This window comes from Rhinatrema bivittatum, chromosome 4, assembly GCF_901001135.1.
Source record: "Rhinatrema bivittatum chromosome 4, aRhiBiv1.1, whole genome shotgun sequence".
NCBI classification, from domain to species: Eukaryota; Metazoa; Chordata; class Amphibia; order Gymnophiona; family Rhinatrematidae; genus Rhinatrema; species Rhinatrema bivittatum.
In genome coordinates this window covers 216,713,410-216,735,886 of record NC_042618.1, presented here as the reverse complement: position 1 = coordinate 216,735,886, position 22,477 = coordinate 216,713,410, and positions in this window count along the sequence as shown.

Here is a 22,477-nt window from a genome sequence, read left to right as displayed (position 1 = left end):
CCGGGTAGCGCGCGCACATGTACGCCGCGCGTGCTCCTTTTAAAATCTACCCCCAAATTTTTAGGAATTTGTATAGGGGATTATGAGGCTCAAGAGGGGGGTATTTCTTTATTTATTTTTAGGAATCCATGTATTCCATGAATATTCATACATATTTATACCATTTAATAACTTTTGGGTTTTGCACCCAATCTACATTACATTTTTAGGAGATATTGTGGGGGGGAGGGAAAGGAATGCCAGGAGGATTCAGACATAGGTAGTTTTTGTTAGAGACCAGCTCCCTGAGGGGAGGAGTTAGCAATCTGTTGACGCTCACCCCGCCAGGAGGGTGGAGTTAGCAATCTGATGTAGACTGGCTACCCAAGGGGGAGGAGTAGTAATCTATAATGACTCTGGATGCTGGATACTCCCGTTGAAGAAGGAGTTAACAATCTGTTAGCGATCCCCCACCAGGGGGTGAAGTAGCACACTGTTACGCTTCTTGCTAAGGAGTGGCAATCTGTTAGTGCTCTGCTCTTCCAGAGGGAAGGAGTAGCAACTGTTATGCTTATTCCTGTAGAAAGATGAACCAGCAACCTGTATGATTCCCATGGGGAGATAGCTATCTGATATGGATCAGCTTCCGCAGAGAGAGTAGTAATGGTCTGATGTGGGTTGACTCCCACAGAGTGGCAGATGATAATACCACTCTTGTTAGTGTAGGAATACCACTTAGTAGAATAGTGAATCCCTGGGCCGATGGCAGATGACAGCGCCCTCAAATAGAGATCCTGAGAGGGACCACCGGCTAGGCTGGAGTATTGAGACAAACACAGATAGTTCTTTATTAGACTGGAAGTAGAACCACCAGAGGTGACAGTAGTGAGTTGATATGCCCGGCAGGGCTGAAGTCCCTCTGATACTGGAACAACGATCTCTGAGTTGCTGAGCTGTAAGGAGAGACTATAGGTAGTGAGTAGACAGGATATGCTGAGCATAACCAGTGGTAGATAATACACTCACAATTGTAGATCTCTGTAGTGTCTTCTATATGTAACAGAGAGTCCTCAGTATTCAGGAACAGGAGCAGCAGGCGAGTACTGGTTTCTATAAACAGTCTGAAATAGAACTCACAATAACTGTGTATGGAATGGCCTCTGGATAGAAGAGAGGTTAGAAGAGATTTAGGAACGTAGGCCCTCATGGAGCGAGTACCGGTTCCTGTCTGTGAATCGGTAATAACAATCCATAAGATATAGGTATGCGATATCTTCTGAGGAAGAAGAGAGTATGAGAAAGGAATTAGGAACATAGGCCATTGTGGAGCGAGTACTGATTCCTATCTGCAATCTGCAAATGGTAACTCATGATCTCCGTGCCTGCGATAATGTCTTAGACTGAAGGGAGCCTTAGTGATCAGGAACAATGGCCCTCGTGGAGCGAGTACCGGTTCCTGTCTGTAATAGGACTCACTGTGTTCACGTCTGCGATCGCCTCCAGACAATAGAAGTCTTCTGAGTCTTCGGGAACGTAGGCCCTCGAAGAGCGAGTACCGGATCCCGTCCAACAATCTGAAAACAAGAATAAAGAGAGCAGAGCCCCCGAGGAGTTGGTACTCCTGGTAAGTTTGAAAAGGCCGAGCAGTGGAGAAAGGTTTCCCCTAGCTGACTCAGATTGTTGTTGCAAGTAGCGTGGACTGCCGAAGCAAGTCCGGTTGGAGTTCCTTGCTAACTCGATTGGGGTTAACAAACAAAGACCTTTTAAAGTGAGAAAGGATGACGTCACTACGGGGGGACGCCCCCGAGGTTCGCGCCCTTGCTGGTAAAAAGTCTGGAGAGCGCGCGCGCGCCCTTAAGTCATCAGGAACATGGTGGATCCATAGCGTCAAGCCAGCCCAGGGACACCGGGACCAAGAGGCAGAGAGAAGCCGCGGCTGCATCTGTCCATCAGAGCCGAAGGGAGTTGCCACAAGGTAAAGAGGGTGGAGCAAGGGCGAAAATAGGCACGAACGCAACAGTTTTGCCCATATCCACATAGGAGTGCGTGTGCATTCAGGAAAGAAGGCACCATTAGCTCTGCAAGGAACTTCTACTTTGACCCATGATTTTGCACTGTTCTATGCACACTTGAATAATTAAACAACCTTTAGTGCCCACTTGCCAATCTACCATGTAAACAAATTATTGTTGGGATTTACATTTATTTCAGCATCACTTGTCACCATAAAAACTGTGCCTTTGGTGAGTTCCCATGCAAGGACTGATATTGCGTTGGAGGTGGGCCCTTGGGCCAAGGTGGGGTTGATGCAACCCGTAGGTAGGAGACCTACAGGACCCCACCATCAGCAGGTGGAGTGGGCTGAAGGACAGAGGCCAACTGGAGCTTCACCAATACCAGCCCTCGTTCCCCGTGGGTTGAGCTTTTGGGTGCCGGGGCCGGCTGGACTTAGGTGGGCCTCTGTAGGTAGTCGATGGAGAAGTCGGGTTCAGCCCAGAGAGAGCAGATGAGAGATGATACAGTCTTACACTGGACAAGGTAGTGTCCCAGAGACTCAGGTGCCAAAGGAACGAAGGCAAACAGGGGGCACCCGAGCAAGAACAGGCCGAAGCCTGAATAAACCAAGTCCAGGAAGTAAGCTGAAGAGGTGTGGGGTAACAGGCTTGAGTCAGGGCTGGTGGCAATCCAGAAGCAGTGGCAAGCAAGGCTGAGGTCTGATCAAGGAGAAAGTAAAACATAGTGTGTGTAGTCAGACGAAGCAGAGGTCTGGGCCTAGAGATAGGCAATAGCATAGTCAGGTGAAACAGAGGTCCGGGCTTGGAGAAAGTCAATGGCGTGGCCAGGCGAAGCAGAGATCCGGGCTTGGAGGGAGTCAATGGCATGGTCAGACGAAGCAGAGTCAAAGTCCATGTAGTCAATCCGAGGGATGAAGCAAGACAGGAACCAGGAACAAATGAGGAACAGGAACACAGGAGTGAGACGAATCTCTAGGAGGTAACGAGTACTCAACCAGCGAAGGGACCTGTTGCAAAGGCATGCTAGGGAGTGGAGCCTGCAGTTAAATACCTTAGTTCTGTTGGTGTCATCATCCGGGGCCATGGCTCGGTTCCCACCGTGGTCCCTACTTAAACATCAGTGATGTGCACGTGCCTAGGGAGGGGCGCGGCGCCGAGTAGCAGCGTCTCTCCACGGAGCACGCGGAGAGGCCTGATGAGCAGTAATGGGTGCAGTGGCTGGACTGGGAATGCTGGGGGCTGAATCAGGGCCGGAGGCACCGGGGGAGGCCCAAGGATGGAGCTGACGGCCCACCGCCGCCAGCAAGGAGGAACCAGGAGCTGGAGTCACTGTAGAAAGGTGAGGGGGCCGTGCCTGGGGTCTGCCGCAGACAGTACGCGTAACAACTGAGATATTAGATGTTTGACCATGCCTGATGTCATAATCTGTTTTCAGTATATATTAATCAAGTCGCTCTTTTTCCCTATCCTGTGCATTCTGCCTTCCTTAATGACCATTACTTTAAAACATGAAATTATAGTGAAAATCTCTGGAATTGGCAGAGAATTAATTTTAGGGTCTAATGATGGGTCTACAACTTAAAACTAAACTCGCACCATACTGGTCCATATTCAAAAGATTTGTCCACTCCACTTTGGAAAATTGGACACATTTTTGGTTTATTTTAATAAATTAATTTAATTACTTTTAAAATATCTCTTACCCGCTCATTCATTCCAATGTTCATGGTGGGGTACATAAAATATGATCATAACAATTACAATACCAATACAAACATGAACAAGCAACATGGTGCTATAATTATCCTAAAAATGCAAATGTTACAGCCATCAGTTTAGTCAATTAATTAAAATCACATATTACAAATAGGCTCTACAAATAAAAATACAGTCCAATAAGCATGAAAGGCAAGCTCCAACTGAACTCAGTAAATAAGTCAAGAGACTCTTCATCTAGAAAAATTGCTAGTTGAGGATTAAGGACTGAAGACTTACTTAGAAAAAAAAAGGTTTTTAAATTGTTTTTTTAAAGGTTTAAATGCAACCTAATGAAAACAAATCATCTGGAAGCAAATTCCACAACACTAGGCCATCCACTGCAAAAGCCTGTGTATGAGTCTCATCTAGTCCAATCACTGGAGGTGAAGGCACAACAATTCTCCTCTTCCCACCCCTCTTGCTCTCCATTTATTACCCACACAAAATTTATCCAAAATAAAAGGAAATGGGGTGGGGCTTAACTTTAGCCGGTTAGCACTGAATATATTAGATAATGTTATCCAGGTTGTGCCAGAAGACTGTCTTAAAGTTATCTGAATGACTTTATCTAGGATACTCTTTCTTTAGCCAGGTACAATCAGTAGAACACATATCCAGTTATGTACTGCTGAATATCTGACTATAGTTACCCAAATAACGTTCCTGCATTGTAGCTCACTCAGGGGGTCATTTATCAAAGTGCTATATGGCGTTTTCGCATGTATTAAGCACCTTTAACGCATGCAAAAACACCTTTAATGCATGCGAAAGCACCATAACGCATGGTATGATGCAAATGAGAAAATAAGAGGCATGGGATATGTGGCCAAGCTCACAGTTTTGCGAAGCCATATCGCGTGGCTTTAACGCAAATTTTAACTACACCTTTTTCATTTAAGCGCGTTGCGATGTTTTCGCACATGCCATTTTTAGCTCCTGGAGAGCCAGCCTAGCTGTCAGGGCCCTTCTAAAACCACAGGGGAGAGAGAGAGAGAGGCTCACCTAGTAACTCGAGGTGAGGTTTAGGTATTAGTGTAGGGCTTAGGGGCCACTTTCACATTCAAAGTGCTCTCTTGTGAAGATTTGTTGACGTTCGGAGTGAGAACATTGCACAAATCTCATCTTTGGGTGAGTTTCCTCACTCCTAAGGTCATCCAATCTTCACAAGAGAGCACAGTTCTGTTCGTACTTCTCACTTTGAATGTGAAAGTGGCCCCTAAGCCCTACACTAATACCTAAACCTCACCTCGAGTTACTATGTGGGCCTCCTATAGAGATATAAATACCCACCTAAGTGGAGGGCATTATGGCTAGTCTCTCTCTCACTCACTCTCTCTCATATAAAACACACCTCCTTTCCTACAATATTTAGTGCATTTTGATAAATCCAGGTCTCAGTATGGACCTTTTCAATTCTACTTCGTTTGTCTCAAACATGTTTATAGTAGCCACTTTGCATAAAGTTCTAAGGGCTTAATACCTAATGCTTTTCTTCCATTCTGTGTCTATGGTAAATGGCTTACTGAATCAGGCTCTAAAACTGCTCTTTCTGATTCAGGACAAAAACATATATATATATATATATAATTTTTTGCTTACGCATGAAGGATTACATTTGTGATTATATTTCCAAAGGAAAAAAAAGATGTATGTAATAGAATCAGTATATTAATTTTGCATTTAGATGCAGAATTCTACAGTACAGAATTACTATCATTTAGAAAAGTAAAAAAACAGAGCAAAAGGAAACACGATAGCATAAGGAATCAACCAGATGAAAAGGAGGCATAAAATATCATTCAGTGTGGGACAAAAAAAAAGGGTTATTTGTCCTTCCAGAATCCTGACCATCGTATCCAAAACGAGTGCGGAGTATTTTTGTCACCTTGCTTTTCAGGGCTGCCTTTGGTACTGGCTCTTTTCTCCCCTCTGTGGAGTTGATTGTAGAAATGAACCATTTTAATTTGCAATGGTTGCACAGGGAGATCTGTATTGCTCCAGAGGAGGAAGGGGGAAAAAAAAAAGCCACACGTTTTTCAAAGTGTGAAATGCAGTTTTGATTGAAAGAGGAAGCCATTTCAACGGGATTATACCGTGACAGTGTAGATTAAACACTGCCATATGGCCTGGATAGGCTTGCTTTTATTTTCAGGTAACAATACATTGCTAATTAAGTGGTGATGAAATTACTAAATGAAAAATAAGGCCACCTGTATGTGAAATAAAGAGAGTCAAGAAAGACAAGACGTTCCAAAGCATTAGTGACATTGGGTCTCTAATCCCCTTTTATCTTTGACGTTTGCTTTGATTACAAGAGGCATTTGTTGAATTTGTGTATATTTTCATCCATTAGACAATAGGCTACACTCTTTGAAAAGATGAGAGTTCTCAAATTAGGGAAGCTCTAACTGGATACGCCAACTAAATAAATTATTAATGGATTAATTTAACAAGTCTAGTTGGAATTTTGGAACACTGCAGTCTGGGCTAAAAAGCAACACATATTGATTGCGGCTTTAAAATTGCATCATGTCTTAGAGAGAACCGATGGTATTTTACAAATATAACATCATTTCAGGAAATACGTGGGTCACCTGTAACTGCTATACCAAATGCTAGGCTGCTACCCATAGCAGCCTAGTATTTGGGCCAGATTTTGTAATCTACGCCCGATTTTATAACATGCGCGCGCAGCCGCATGTTATAAAATCCGGGGACGGCGCGCGCAAGGGGGTGCGCACTTGTGCACCTTGAGCACGCCGAGCCTTAGGGGAGCCTCGATGGCGTTCCCCATTCCCTCCAAGGCCGCTCAGAAATCGGAGAGGCCTCAGAGGGAACTTTCCTTCCATCCCCCCATCTTCCCCTCCCTTTCCCTATCTAACCCGCCCCCCAGTCCTATCTAAATCCCCCCCTACCTTTGTTGTATTATTTACGCCTGCCTCTGGGCAGGCGTAGGTTGTGCGTGCTGGCCGAGTGCCAGCACGCGATCCCTGGGCCCAGCGGCAGTGGTGAGACCTCTGGCCACGCCCCAACCCACCCCTCTCCACCCACGCCCCACCCATTTTTTCAAGCCCCGGGACATATGCGCATCCCAGGGTTTGCGCGCGTCGCCAAGCCTATGCAAAATAGGCTCGGCGCGTGCAGGATTGGTTTTAAAGGGTTACGCGCGTATATTACACACATAACCCTTTTAAAATCTGCCCCAATGCCATTTTATTTTTGGAAGAGATGATGGAACTAATGATGTCCATTCCCGGTTCTAGCAGTTACAGCAGTGGTATTCATGCCTTGCCCTCGAGGGCTGCCATCTGGTCTGGTTTTCAGTATACCCCTAATGAATATGCAGGGGAGAGATTTGCGTGCACACAGCCTACATTGTATGCAAATGAATATGCATGCATTAGGGACATCCTGAAAACCAGATCTGTTGGTGGCGTTTGAGGGCTGGCAGTGAATACCACTGAGTTGCATTGCTGGTCTCTTTGCATATATGTCCCATGAATACACAAAGGCCTCAAAAATGACCAGGTGAACTGATGAATCTCGCAAGTACATCCTGTCCTCCTAAGCAGTCCAGCAGTCAAGAATACAAAGGGCCTTATTCAATAAAGTTTTCCTTTCAATGGGAAAAAGCTCTTTCTGAATAATGCCCTCAGTTGTGCATTTTGAATACAGAATAATAGTGATTTTATATAGAAAACATTCAAGATCTGGTGCAGGGGGGGAGGGGAAGGGTATTTTATATTTTAAGACTCATTTACAAAGAGTTACCACCAGCACCTAGGATATCATGCTTGCGTTGATGCTGTAGTCATATTTTTCAAACTGCACTGAACTCTTCGGAGCTAAAAATCTGATTGTTTTCAACTACTAGAATTATAGGGAATATGGAAATCAGGACACACGCAAATCTAATGGCATGGAAGTGAGCTGCAAGAGGAGGGCAAGTCTCCACGGACAATTCAATGAGATTTACAAAATAAAATGGCTACAAGCCTCCTTTTTTATTTTTTTTCTCATTTTTTTGTAATCCCAATTACCTCTGCTAAAAATGCAAGGGCATATTTGAGCACATTGATTTTATACAGTTCCTCAGTTCTGAACATGTCTACCTTTTAATGTCCGAGGGCCGCCACACAAAAATGTCCACATTGGGACGGTTTTATAGGATCCCTATCTGTCTTTTCTTTCGCTGAACAAACATCATTTTCCTATTGGTCTCTAACAATGGCTGAGGCTTGTGTTGGTGCTATTTCTACTATCATCATCAGACCTGCCTCTTTATAAAGACTGCATGAACTTTGCTTTCTCCAGTTATTTCTCTGACAATTTGGAGTCCATTTTCAAAAAAAATCACTGACTGGGAAAGATAAATGGAAAATTGCACAAATTCTCTTTAGGAAAATTTTCAGCCAAACCTAACTGACTAGACTTGCATCTGAAAATTTCCTAGGCAGACAAATGTTGTCCACCTACATTTATTTTTATTGTTATTATTATTATTATTATAATTATTATAAACTTGCTATACTGCTTAAAACCAAATAGTCCCCAGGTGGTAATAAAGCTAACAAGAGAATAAACAATGGGCCATTAAACTAAATAAAACATAAAACCTTCTCATTTAGGCAGGGCCGGTGCAAGGGTATTGGGCGCCCTAGGCTACCCTTGCACTGCCCTCCCCCCACCCCCCGGTCATGCCCCCTCCCCCCCCCAACCTGTTTCGGCGACCGTGTGCTTCTCAGGGCCGCCCTGAGAAGCACACGGTCTCTATTTCTTTTTGTCGCGAGCGGGATAGGCCCCGCTTGCGGCACCACGTGGCTGCTCTTTGGCGCCCCCTAATGCTCGGCGCCCTAGGCGACCGCCGAAGTTCGCCTAATGGACGAGCCGGCCCTGCATTTAGGACAACTGTTTGTGCCAGGGGTCTGGCTGAATTTAGCCGATTAGTGCCGAAAATCCACGCTGGCAGGCTAAATTGGGAACACCTCCAGAGCCGCCCTGTAACTGTGAGCAGGCAAATTTAATTGGTCAGCAGAAGGGAAACAGACCCAAACCCAACTGTAAATAATCTTATGGTGCATTGTGCTCTTGCCTGGGCACTCCCGCTTCTGGTTTTTGTAAATGAGCTCATTTGTGCCGATGATGCAACTGCATTGTGTACGTCTGGTGCTCCATGACCCTAGTTTCCCTACCTGTTGCCCCGTAGTAATAAAGAAAGGGGGAGAAAACCATTTTAAAAACCATTCTGTCTTGGATCTCCTCTCCTTAACTTCTTGTGAAAGTATTTCAGAGGTATATCAGTTAAGAATTTATGTCGGCCCAAGCTTGTATGGAATCTGAGTGAGCAGATTATCTGTGCTCTCCTTTTTTATAACAGTGTAGCTGAGTTGACATGCAAGGTAGCAGTGACGAAGGCTGCTTAAGAAACTTGCAATCATTTACAATAATAATTCCATGTAGTTTTAGTGCCCAATTTGTTGATGCTTATTTAATATATTTTTTTTTACAGAATTTAATTCAATTGTTGCTAAATGATTGCAACTTGCACTCAACAGATTTCTTCATAACTAACAAGTTGAAGATTTCCAGAGGATAACCTTCTAGTGAAGCATTATGTACAAGTCTAGGCTTTTGTCTGGTTTTTAAAACCAGGAGGCTACAGGTGTAAAAGATTTCCCCCTGCGCCCCCCTCGCCTAAACTTGGTGCCATCTTATCTGAATTGTAGATTGGCTTTCGGCTATTCTTTTTGCTTTCCATTTATAATCTTACTTTTTTTTTCTTGACGCTTTTCCAACCATTTATTTAATTTTGCTTGTGTGGGTTTTGGGTGGGCTGTGGAAATTGATTTACGAGTCAACCCACTTTTCTCTTGCCTTGCTATCTCTCGCTTGAGTGGTTTGTAGGCCTTGGGTCCTTTCTTTCACTCAATGAGAATAAGGTTGTGTATGGAAGAGGTCAGCATTTCAAATTGGTGGAGTTCAACTGCGCAAATGACATAGAACTGACATAAAAAAGACAGGGGGTTTGAGGGTCATAGACTGCATAGATCCTGGTTAGGGTCTTTTTTTTTTTTTTTTTTTTTGCTTTGTGGTGGGACCTGGCATCAAAATGAATTAAATAACAGGCTTAAGGACCATTGAGGGAGGGCTGAATGCAAATCAAAGATAAGTAGAAGTTTTCTTTCCTAAAAGGGGAATGAATTTTTTTTCCTTGCCTCCCCCCCTCCATATCGGCACAGGCAAGGCCTGAATGTTAAACATGATTTACCAGGCATTATTCCGAGGCTCTTTTCATCCGGTCTCTGCAGTGATTGCCTATCTTGGCCTATGATTAATGAGCTTCTGTGCAATTTGGAGGCCATAATGACTCAAGAATCCACACGCAAACTATATAGTCACATTCCTTTTGCAGATCTGCCAAGCTGTTACCAGGGGGGAGGGGAGGGAGGAGCCCCCACAACCCAGCAGAATACTTAGAGAGATATAGCTAAGCATTTCTGCAAATGCCATTCGGCCCTTATCTTGCTGAGAAGTGCGATGGGCAGCAGGCTCATTTACAATTTTCAAAGACCAGATTTCAGTGGTTCATTTTTAATTTAATCTGGGCTGAAATAATTATTTAAAAAAAAAAAAAAAAAGGGCTGGCAAGAAAAGACCCGTGTGTGTATGGCCTCCCACTGATTATGCAGACAATATACGTTCTTTGTTTCTAAATTTTGAATCTGATTAATTGAGGCCTAATGCTATTACTGCAATTCGAAAGGGGAAAGTTAATCTTTAAGCAAACCCTTGGCATCAGCAAAATCTGACGACCTAAGCAGATTTGAGGAAAAAAAAAAAAAAAAGCCTTATCTTCACTCCAGTTTTTAAAAATGAATGGGTTATTGTGAAGCCTTGAAAACCTTTCAGAATGTCTGCTACCGCTTTAACCTGTCCTAAAAACGATTGTGGCAGAATGATTTTCTTTGCATGGCTTTTTTCTTTTTGATACAAAAAAAAAATCTTTAGAAATAACTCCTCTCTTTCTGATGCTCTTTGGATTTCTAAAGTACTTTTTTTTTTTAATTCTGTGGTAAAATGATCCTTGAAGAAGAAGAAAGCAGTTTAAAATATTTCAGAAAAGTTTATACTGTTACTTGTTTTGCACACTTTTTGCTCACTGTTAAGTTCAGCAGAAATTCAGCAGAGGTCACATAAAGTATGTTCGCCAGCTTGCCAAACATAAAACAGAATAATGCTTTCAGCCGTTGGAGATGAGAAGGATTCACATTTGGATAATTTTATATACAACTGCACTACAGATACACGCAGAGAAGAATCCAAAATTGTCACTATGGAAGAGTCAATGGATCCTTTTTTTTTTGGTGAAACACTAGCTATCAACTCAGGGTGCATGTGCAGTGTCCCTTCTCTACACTACTCTGTTAATAACCACTACAGAAAGAAACCCTTTATACAATTCAGTGGCCAGAACCTCTAACTGACCCTATCCGGGCTGATACCACAGAAACACTACAGTGGCAATTTTTAAAACCCTGACCTTCCAGAAGACAAGAAAGAGAAGATGTGTTACGAGAAATCAAATCACTGGTAGACAAGCTAGATATGTTCACCCTAGGAGTCCCTGTAAAATTGCTGCCTTTGATGTGAGCTTCTTGGAAGTGTGTTCTCTTCTCCCTGGAATGACTTTTTAGGATTCCTTATTTCCCCATAACAAGGCTCATTTTCAAAGGGACTTCCACAGGTAAACCCCTGTTTTAAGCACAGAAATAGGCTTTTACAAAATTGCTTGCCTGATATGTGGGTGAACTTGGGTGCATATATCCTTTTCATGCATAATTTTACCCAGGCAGAGCTGCGACATTCCTGGGACTGGGGGTAGGGAGAGGTTAACATTTATTCACATATCTTGCATTTTCAAAAGTGCATAAAATTTACCAAAAACTGTTTGTGCACACTACTTAGCAGGAGTAATTGTGTGATGGTAATTTTGCAGGGATAATTTTCAAAAGGGAAAGAATGTGGGCAGATGCATATATTCCCTTTTAAAAATTGGAGTAGCTTATGCGCATATTTGCTGTTTAATTTATGCAGGCTGTTACAAATTTACCCTCAAAGTTTAGTTTTATATTACCTTTAGGCGGTAAAGTTTATAGCTACTAAAGTTGCAGCAATAGCAGTATTATTCATGTTGCAGGTGCTTGATAACAGCAATGGTAAGTTAGTAACATGCAGAACTCTTAAAAACCAGTATTTAAAAGTTTCAGATATGATATGTAAATATGTATGATCAACATCTGATTTTGCCAGAGTTGTTTAAACAGGTGAGTAACAGGAGAGAGTCATGATTCTGAAGCTTGTTTCTGTCAGAGCTGTCTGCTACTGGGTCTCAGAGTGCTGGACTACCTAGAAGTCCAGTGCTTTGTTCTCTGATCCAGAAGAAGGCACTGATGCTGATACAGATGAGAAAATCTTGCACTGAGTCCGCTAGTCGAACTAGACGCCATGCCTCTGAAGAACCAGATTGACCTCAAGAGATTTCAGGGAACACTTCTTGATTCCCAGCAAATCAAGTGTTGGCAAATCACTGTGGAGCCTGAATTCTGAGATCTGTGACAACTGACCTTTCTGTGAGTATCTGGTTAATGATGATTATTCAGGACTTGGCCTGCAGGTAGATATATTTCAAACTGATTTGATCGTTTGTTATTGTTCTTGTATATATGAAAGCATACATTCACATCTTATTTCTAGATATTATGTATGCTCAGAGTGACCCTGTACATTTTTTTTAACTTTGCTGTTGCTTCTTAAGTTGTTGTTAAAATAAACCAAGCTCTGAACCTGACGGTTTCCTACTGAAAAAAAATAGGATACCCAGCTCCATTATCTTGATCCTTTTTTATCTCCTAGTACAAATATTTGGACACATTGTGGAAGTGGCTACCATACCTGGTTATGCACTCCTTAGTGACAACATGAATTGATTGTAATTCGAGGTGTCATGGTCTTCCCCTTAGGAGCATCAGTAGGCTATAGCTAATGCAGAATACAGATGCATTAGCTGTGGCCTCCAGACAAAACTATAGCTGGGGCAGAGCCAGTGATCATGTAAAGCCCATTTTATTTATTTATTTATTTATTTATTTATTTATTTATGTACCTGTTTTTCTATACTGAAGTTCATCGGACATATCACACCAGTTTACAGTGGAAACAGAGGAGTCTGTTAGAGTAGACTTCTTGTTTTACAATGGAACATTGTGTCATTTTAGATTAAACATTTTTGATATTTTACATTGAACTTTGTGATATTTAACATTGAACATTTTACTTTGAACATTCTACATTGAGCTTTATGGCATTGAACTATGTAACCTGTTGTATTGAGCTTTATGACATTATGTAGTAAGGCTATACAGTCTTTTGTGTTGAGCGTTTGTGGTAAGGGTGGTAGCAGGTTTGTGGGGAGTCATAAAGAGATATTTTAGGGGGAGAGAATATCATTGAAGGTTTGCATCCATTGAAGTGAGAAAGCTTAGGTTTTTGGGGTTGACCACAATATGTGAATATGTGGATCTGATGTGGGTGTTGAGGGAGGGGGGTGGGGGTGTGTGGGGTAGCATTTTAGTTCATGTGTTGGGTGGTCATTGGGTATGTTTTTTGGAAGAGGCATGTTTTTAGGTTCTTTTTGAAAGATTGGGTTGTGGGGTTGAGCCTGAGCTGGGGTGGTAGGCTGTTCCATAGTGTTGGACCAGCTACTGTTAGGACTCGTTCCCTTGTTGAGGTCAGGTCGGCCATTCTTGGTGATGGAGTAGGAATGAGTCCGGTGTTGGTGGATCAGAGAGATCTCTGGGAGGCTTGGAAATGAATGGCAGGGGTCAGCCAGTCGAATTTTTCTGTGTATAGTGCTTTGTGTATGAGTGTTAGAACTTTGTATTGAATTCTTTGTGGGATGGGTAGCCAGTGCAGGTTTTGAGGATTGGTGAGATGTGTTCAGAGTTTTTGGTGTTTGAGAGTGATCTTGCAGCAGCATTTTGGAGTAGTTGCAGTGGTCTGAGGGTGTTGGATGGGAGGCCCAGGAGCAGGGCATTGCAATAGTCGAGTTTGGAGAATAGGAGAGCTTGGAGTACTGTTCTGTAGTCTTGGGCGTAGAGAAGTTGTTTGACTCTTTTGAAGATTTGCAGTTTTCATTGTCTTCATTGGCTGCAGTTATCATTGTTTTCATTGGCTGCCTGCAGCCTTATGGATTAGTTTCATGGTCATTTGTCTGGATTTTTTAAATCGTAAATAACATGGGTCATGGCTTTTGGAAATCTGTTAATATCATATGTGCCTTTACAATCGTTGATGTCATCCCCAAAGAGATTGCTCTATGTTCCACCACATTCCAAGGCTAAATTATTGTGTACTAGATCACAGCCTTTTTCTCCTTCAGGAAGCCCGTCTGGAAGCTGATTTTTTTGTCATTCAGAAAAATTGTTAAAACCTGGCTATTTATTCATGCTTTTGGATAGCTCTATGGTTTAGAAATTAGCCTCATGGTCCTTACATGTTTTAATATAAATAGTAAGGGCCAGATTTTAAAACTTATGCACGAGCATAGATTTGTGCATGCAACCCGGCGGGCACAAATCTACACCCGATTTTATAACATGCACGTGCATCCGCGCACATGTTATAAAATCCGGGGTTGGCGCGCGCAAGGGGGTGCACACTTGTGCACCTTGCGCGCGCCGAGCCCTATGGGAGCCCCGATGGATTTCCCCATTCCCTCCAAGGCCGCTCAGAAATTGGAGCGGCCTCGGAGGGAACTTTCCTTCCGTACCCCCCATCTTCCCCTCCCTTCCCCTATCTAACCCGTCCCCCAGCCCTATCTAAATCCCCCCCTACCTTATTTTATTTCTTATGCCTGCCCGAGGCAGGCGTATCTTGCGCACGCTGGCCGGCCGCAACAAAGGAGGCCTCGGGACCGCCCCTGGACCACCCCCGGACTCGCCCCGGACCACGGCCACGCCCCCGGACCCGCCCCTTCCTGCCCCTTTTTGAAGCCCTGGGACATACACGCGTCCCGGGGCGCGTGCAGGGGCAGATTTTCTCGGGTTACGCGTGTAGCCTTTGAAAATCTGCCCCTATATCTTATCAGATTCAGTTCTGATTAGTATAATATTGCATTACAGGGTAATTTTGAAGTACTTTAAGCTGCTGTTGGGCTATATTTGAGTGTGTGTGTGGTGGAGTTTTGTTAGATTTTGTACTAGAATGTGTAATTTTTAAATTATTTTTATTGATGCTGGTTGGTTATTGGGATATTTACTAATTTTTTTTTTATTGTATTATTTGTATCCTATGTAGGAGCTATGTTTAATGTTGTTTATGTGATAACATCTCTAATGTATTAGTTTATTTATTTATTTATTTATTTATTTATTTATTTAAAAAGCTTAGATTCTGTATCTTCCAAGAAGGTTCCATCCAGAGTGGATTACAAAGCAACAATCAGAATAAGCACAAGCATTAACAAACATACAAATATAAGCATCAACACATTCAGATCTTAAAATATAACAAGATTGAGCACTAAAATATTTTGGGTTAAAATGCCTTCACCCATAAGCCTCTTTAAAAAACACAGTTTTTCACTGCTTCCTAAAAGCCTTTAGGTCACTCTTCTTTCTTAATTGCATAGCCAAAGTATTCCACAGTGTTGCAGCTATAATGGAAAATACTCTCAGCCGAGTCTGCTGTAATTTATATGCACAAGCGAAGGGGATTTGCAAAATACCAGCATTCTCTGACCAAAATGCTCATGAGGGGGCATACCACTCAAGTTTATCCTAATCAAACATTGGACATCTGAATTTAATAGCTTATGCACTAGGGCCAATAAGCAGAATTTAGCTCTCCACTGAATTGGGAACCAATGCAGATGTAGCAAGGCTGGACTAATATGGTTGAATCTGGACAAGCCCAATAACAAACATGCAGCTGCTTGTTGCATTAATTTCACCACTTGTAGCAACTTTAGAGGGAGCCAGTACATAGTGTACCTCAATAATCTGTGTTCCAAAATAAAGACAGTAAATTTCAAAGGGGTGCACAGGCGCGCGTGTAGATATGCTCCCAGGAACACGGAGATTTTATAACATATGCACAAATATGAGCGTACGTTATAAAATAGCCTTGGTACGTAAGATGTGCGCACAACAGGAGATACGCACACACATAGGTGGCTTTTAAAATACAGCGGGCAGGCGCCAGGCTTTTAAAATTCACCTTAAAGCTTGTAGCATTATACGAAATATGTCAGTAGGTAACCAAAAACATGAAGCTTTCAACAATTTCAATTTATGGAATGCAATTTTAGCAGTATGAGAATTATGAGGTTTTATAGTCGGGGCTGAATCTAAGATTACTCTCAGACTATGCACCTCCAACAAACTGATAACATCGCATTCTTGTAAATAATTCAATGTTTTCTAGGCAATACACCAGAGTTGAAAGAGAGAGAGAGAGAGACTCACATATAAGTTTACTATTTTTACCACTATAACTGTTACATTCGTGGACCCTTGGGCCGGTTGGGACAGAGGATGAAATGCTGTGAGGGCTTACAGCACGCGTCCCAACTAGGAGGCAGTTCAGAGACCCGGGGCAAGTGGAGTTACTGGACTTCGGTGGAGTCCTATGTGACCAAGGACTCGGTACCCACTGGAAGGATGGCTGCCGTCGGACCCTTGATGAAAGAAGAATCTTCGCCCTGGAAGCCGGCACTCCCCCGGGAGGAGCCCTTAGGAGTCCAGCCGCTGGGACTTTTGGAGATTCACCCTGGAGACCAAAGTCCCCCCAGGAGGAGCCCGTAGGGACCTGGCCTCTGGGACTTAGGCGATTCCCTGAAGATGGAAGATGGTCCGGATGCAGGTGCATCCTGCAGGTCGTGGGTTCCAGACGGCTGGCGCCTCCAGCAGGTCGTAGGTAATCCAAAGGTCGGTTCAGGTGTCTGAGTCCAAAGGATGGTCCGCAGCCAGGCCAGGGGTCGGTATCCAGAGAGCGGTCCACAGCCAGTCCAGGGGTCGAAGTCCAGAGAGCGGTCCGAAGCCAGTCCAAGGTTGAAGTCCGAAGAGCGGTCCAAAGCCAGTCCAAGGTCAAAGTCCAAAGAGCGATCCAAAGCCAGTCCAGAGGTCGGAGTCCAGAAGAATCAATCCAGCGAGGAGGGCAGAGCAGAAGCGGGACGAAGAACAAATCAGGAACACAGCTACAGCAGGCAGAAGACAAGGAACCTTGTTGCAAGGCACTGGAGTGATCAAGCTGCAGGGTACTTATCCCCTGAAGGCGTCTGACATCATCCAAGGCCAGATTGAGATTTTCCCACGCTGGCCCCTTTAAATGGGGCACCTCCCCGTGCGCGCGCGTCAGGGGGCGGGGCCAGCCGCGCCGGAGTGTCGGCGTCTCTCCCGAGGAGGGAGAGACGCCGACAAGGGCCTGCGAGCCCGAAGAAGTTCAGAAACAGGCCGGGGAAGGGTGGAAACGGCCCGGGCTGCCCCCGAGGTAGGTGGAGGGACCGGGACACGGCCCGGGACCGCAACAATAAGAGGGGGCACTAGTAACTCGGGGTGAGGTTTGGGGGGTGGAGTAGGTTTTGGCGGGCAATTTTACATGCACAGTGAGAGGTACGAACACCACAGTTGACATCAGTGAAGATTTTCTGTCATTTGGAGAGGAAAAGAAGAGTTGATTTGTACAATGTTCTCTCTACCTAGGTTGATGCACTCTCTCTGCCTAGCTACAGTCAAGCTAGGTAGAGAGTACATTGTACAAATCAACTCTTCTTTTACCTTTCATTGCACCTTGTTAATTGAAGTTACAACCACTTTGGTGTAGCACTCCTCTCTATTCTTACGACATGCTACTCTATAGCCATGCAGAGAGTTCCTATAAAGGATTTCTGACTCTGCATTTGCTTTCTTACACTAAGATCTCTCTGCTTTTTGAAGAGCTTTTCATTGATCTACCCAGGGCTTGGGAGAGCCATAGGGCACATTTAATAGCCTGACAGACCGATACCTCCTTCTCTGGGGTCAACTAATTGTATCAATTGGACAACGTGGAACGGGGCAGCTCTATAATGAGGCAGAGTGAGGTGGCCACTTCAGGTGATAGAATTTTGAGGCAGCAAAAAATGTCCCTCTCAGATAGTGTGGTCCGCCTCACACTATCTCAGTGGCATACGGGAGGGGAGGGCAGTGCACAGCAGGAGGATTGGCGGCGCTGTGGTGCCACCATGGCCTGAAGAAAAAGTCACCTCCAGATGCTCCTCCTCCATCCTACCCTTGCAGCCTCGGAAAAAAAATGTTGCCAGAGTCGCACAGGCAGGAAGGAGGAGCATTTGCCGAATGCAGAAGAGGAGCTGCATCCTATGTTTGTGGCATGGTCGCCGCGGATCCCATCTTGTGGCAAACAATAAGAGTAGACCGGTAGCAGGGCTGCTGAGTATCCCACCTTGCAGTGGTCCAAGAAGAGGAGGCCCGATAGGGCCACCGTGGATCCCACCTCATGGTGGCCCAAGAAGAGGAGGCCTGATAGAAGGGCCACCACGGATTCCACCTCATGGTGGCCCAAGAAGAGGAGGCCTGGCAGCGGGTCACCACAGATCCCACCTCGTGGTGGCCCAAGAAGAGGAGGCCAGTAGTAGGTCTACCGCAGATCCCACCTCGCAGCGGCCAGAGAAGATCAGGGCTGCTGTGGAATTCATCCTGCTGTGACCTGCGAAGAGGAGGTCCAGAGGTGAGAGAGAGGCTGAGGCCCTGTAGAGTGTGTTTGTGTATGAGAGTGACTTGAGAGATTGAGTTGAGAGACTATGTGTGAGAATGAGAGCCTGTATGTTCAGTGAGACAGCATGTGAGAGTGGTGAGAGTGTGAGTGAGACAGCATGTGAGTATGAGAGCCTGTGCCTGCATGCGTGTGTATATGTGTGAGAAAGAGAGCCAAAGAGTGTGTGTGTGTGTGTGAGTATGTGTGTGTGTGTGAGAGAGAGAGAGAGGCAGCATGTGAGAATGAGAGCCTGAGTGTGTGTTTGAGGGAAGAAGGGAAAAAGAAAGGTGGAGGGAAAAGAAACAGAAAAAAGAGACTCTGTAACAGGAATTGGCAAAAGACCAAGAAAGGGAAGGTGGAAAAAAAAGCCTATGATCATCCAATTAGAAAACTAAAATCAGACAGCAAAGGCAAAAAAAAAAATAAAAAAAAAATCATTTTTTAATTTTTAGTGATTGGCATATGTTATCTTTGGGAATATGCAAGAGTAGCACTTTCTCTATGCTGATCTCGCAATGTACAAGATCAGCATGGAGGAACTGGAAGCCCCACAAATTTTTAATACTGAGGGCCTTGCACAGAGGAGGCAGCAGAACCAGCTTCAGTGCCAGTAGCAGCAATCAGCACCTCCCCAATAGCCACACGGCAGCAGTGACAGTGGCAGCAGAGGAATGAGAGAGATTGCTGGCAAAAGAGAGAGGGGGAGGGTTTGCCTTCACGATGTGCATGTGTATGAATGGGAGTCTGCCTGGGGGTGTGTGTGTGTGTGTGAACGAATGGAAGCCTTCCTGGGGTCTGTCTGTGTGAGAATGGGAGTCTGCTTGTGTGTGTGTGTGTGAATGTGTGAGAATGAATCAGTGCCTGCCTGGGATCTGTGTGTTTGTGTGTGTATGTGAATGAATGTGTGCATGCCTGGGTGGTGGGGGGGGGGGCGGGGGGACAGTGTGAGAATGAATGGGAGCTTGCCTGGGTGGGTGAGTGTGTGTATGTAAGGAAGCCACTGAGAGTGAGAGCGTGTGTGATGAGAGAATCCGGGGGAGTAAGAGCTTGTGTGTAGGGGTAGGGGAGAGAGAAGGTCTTAGAGTCTGAGAGTGTGTCAGTGTCTGTGTGAGAGAGAGAGAGGTTGTGGTTGTGTATAAGAGTATGTATGTGTGTGTATGTGACAGTGTGAGAGAGAATGGACATATGAGTATGTGTGAGAAAGAGAGGATAAAGTTTCTGCACCTGCTCCCCCAATCCACAACAATTTTAGGGTGACTGGAAATCAAAATATATCAGGTAAGGAGCGTGGGGATTTTTTTTATTCTTATTAGTTTTAACTGATGAATGTTACTTAATGTGTCTTGTTTTGAAATATTTTATTGTTTTGTTTTAGAACATTTAAAAAAAAGGTTTTGATGTCCTGTTCATCAGCCATTTTGAAATATTTATTCTTTCTATTTGTATACTTTTACTATTATGATTTATGTTATATTTCTTGATTTATGAGGAATGATGGTGTTTCTATTTTTCCATTGTTCCACTGCATACAGGTCTGGCTTCATGCAGTTTCCAGCTCAGTTTTTGTCTGCACATTTCTGTTTATATTTTATTCTATATTTGATGTCGATCCATCTGTGTTCTACATGTGTGATCAAAGGGACGTATTCTGCTGGCATGCAGTTTCTGTGTAGGGATAAAGCAGACTGACATTTTGTTTTCCTAATAGGAGGCGTATTGGTGTTTTAGAACTAGTGTCATATTTGTAGTGTTGTCTTTTCAAAGGTAGAGTTGTTACTGTTTGATTGGTATGGGAGGCTTATTTATTTATTTAAAATATTTCTAGGCCACTTATAGCAAACATATTGTACCAAGCAGATTACAATGTAAACATAAAATACATCATAATAGGTTTACTATATTATCATTGTTATTCAGTTAACTCATGGCTTTCTGAGGGCTAAGCCCACAATCAACGTATTTTAAAATAAGCCTAATAACAAAGGTCTTTTTTGCAGAGTTTCCTGGTTGGCACCAATGCAGTGCATGTAAAAATAATATACAAATTGCTGTGATATTTTTACCTTGGAAGACTATGAATATCTTTTTTCATGTACAATCTGTTATTATAAATGCACAGTTTTTAATTGTGTGTGGTGCGAGTTAGTGTGTAAAGTTCACCTAGTGCACTTAATATCCTTGTACCAACTTAGAAAGAGTGTGCCACATACTGACCCCCCCCTCCCCCCCCCCACACACACTATTCACTGATTTCCCACTTTTCCAGGGGCAAATGCTGAAGAAATGTGGGAGGCAGGTTGTAGTGTTCCTGAGAGTGTAGCAGGGTTGCCAGCTTCTGCCATTTCTTTGGGAATTCTGACTCTTCCTTTCCTCCTTCTGCAGCATTTCCAATCACCAGAAGGGCCAGGCTCCAAGGGGACTCTCTGGGCCCCCATGACCCTCTCAATGATTTGACCTCTGCTTTGCCTTTGGGGCGCAGTGTGCTGGGTGGGGGAGCCATCTCATCCCTCGCCTCAGGCAGCAGATTGCCTTGAGCCGCCCCTGACATGGAATACCACACTTTAACAGCCTCCTTGCTGCTAAGACCCTCCCACTTGCAGCCCTGGATTCATGTCAACCATTTAGATAAAAACTAAACTGTGTTTACTGCAGGGGGCTTTAACCACTTGACACAAGGTGTACTTCCTCTGATCCATGAAGCACTCTGAACATCACCATGAAAAAAGAATGATCAGACCATAAAAATTTGTTTTGGTTAGGTATGTGTGATTTATGTTTTATTATTTTGTTGTAACTTGTCTTGGGCATCTCGTGTAGATGCACTGGATATCATGTTAAAAAAAAACAATAAACAGTATAAACAATACACATTCCATATATGCCCTTATTACTATGCCCTAACCAGCGATTTCCAAATGATCTTGTCATGTTTTTAGGAGATTCTAATGCACATTGCATGTGCTTGCTGTCAAAATATGTCTGCTCTTGCCTTTGACAACATAGCAGTACGTCCTCTCTGATGCTGCTTGCAACCTTGCAGCTCTATTCAAGATGATCTAATAATAATAATACTTATTTTTGTAGCACTACTGGATGTATGTAGCTGTGTACAATGGCAATAATAATTCAGATACGATGTTCCTTCCCCAAAGAGTTTAGAATATGTGGGTACCTGAAGCAATAGGAGATAAATCAACTTGCTCAACGTCACAAGGAGTTTCAATGGGAAAAGGCTTCCCTGGTTCTTAGCCCATTGGTCTCACCATTAGGCCACACTTCCTCTTCTGTGAGCTTGCTTGGGATACAAATGAAGGTTTTAAGGGAACTTATAGAAGTTTCGGCAGCTCCAATGGCTGACCTGTTCAGTGCTACTCTAGAGTTGGGAATAGTTCCAGAGGATTGGAAACAGGTGGATATGGTTTCTCTTTATAAAAGTAGAAGGAGAGGGCTGGAATGTACAGACGGTTTAGTCTGACCTTTGTGATGAGTAACTCTTGAATTTCTGCTAAAACAGAGGCTAGTGCATTTTGTGAAATCCAGTGGATTACGAGATCCTAGGCAGCATGGTTCTACCAGCGGTAGCTCTCGTCAGACAAATCAGATCAACTTCTTTGACTGGGTGACCAGAGAGTTGGATTGTGGAGAGCGTTAGATGTAGTGTGCTTGGATTCCAGTAAGGCCATTGACACAATCCACATAGGTGACTTACAAATAAGCTAAGTGCTGTTGGAATGCGCCCTAAAGAGACCGACTGGGTTAGAAGCTGGTTGAATAGAAAGCAACAAAGGCTAGAAGTGAATGGAGTTCACTTTGAAATGAGGGGAATTACTAATGGTGTGCCTCAGAGATTGATCCTTGGACAGATTCTTTTCAACATTTTCATAAGCAATATTGCAGAATGACTATTGGGAAAG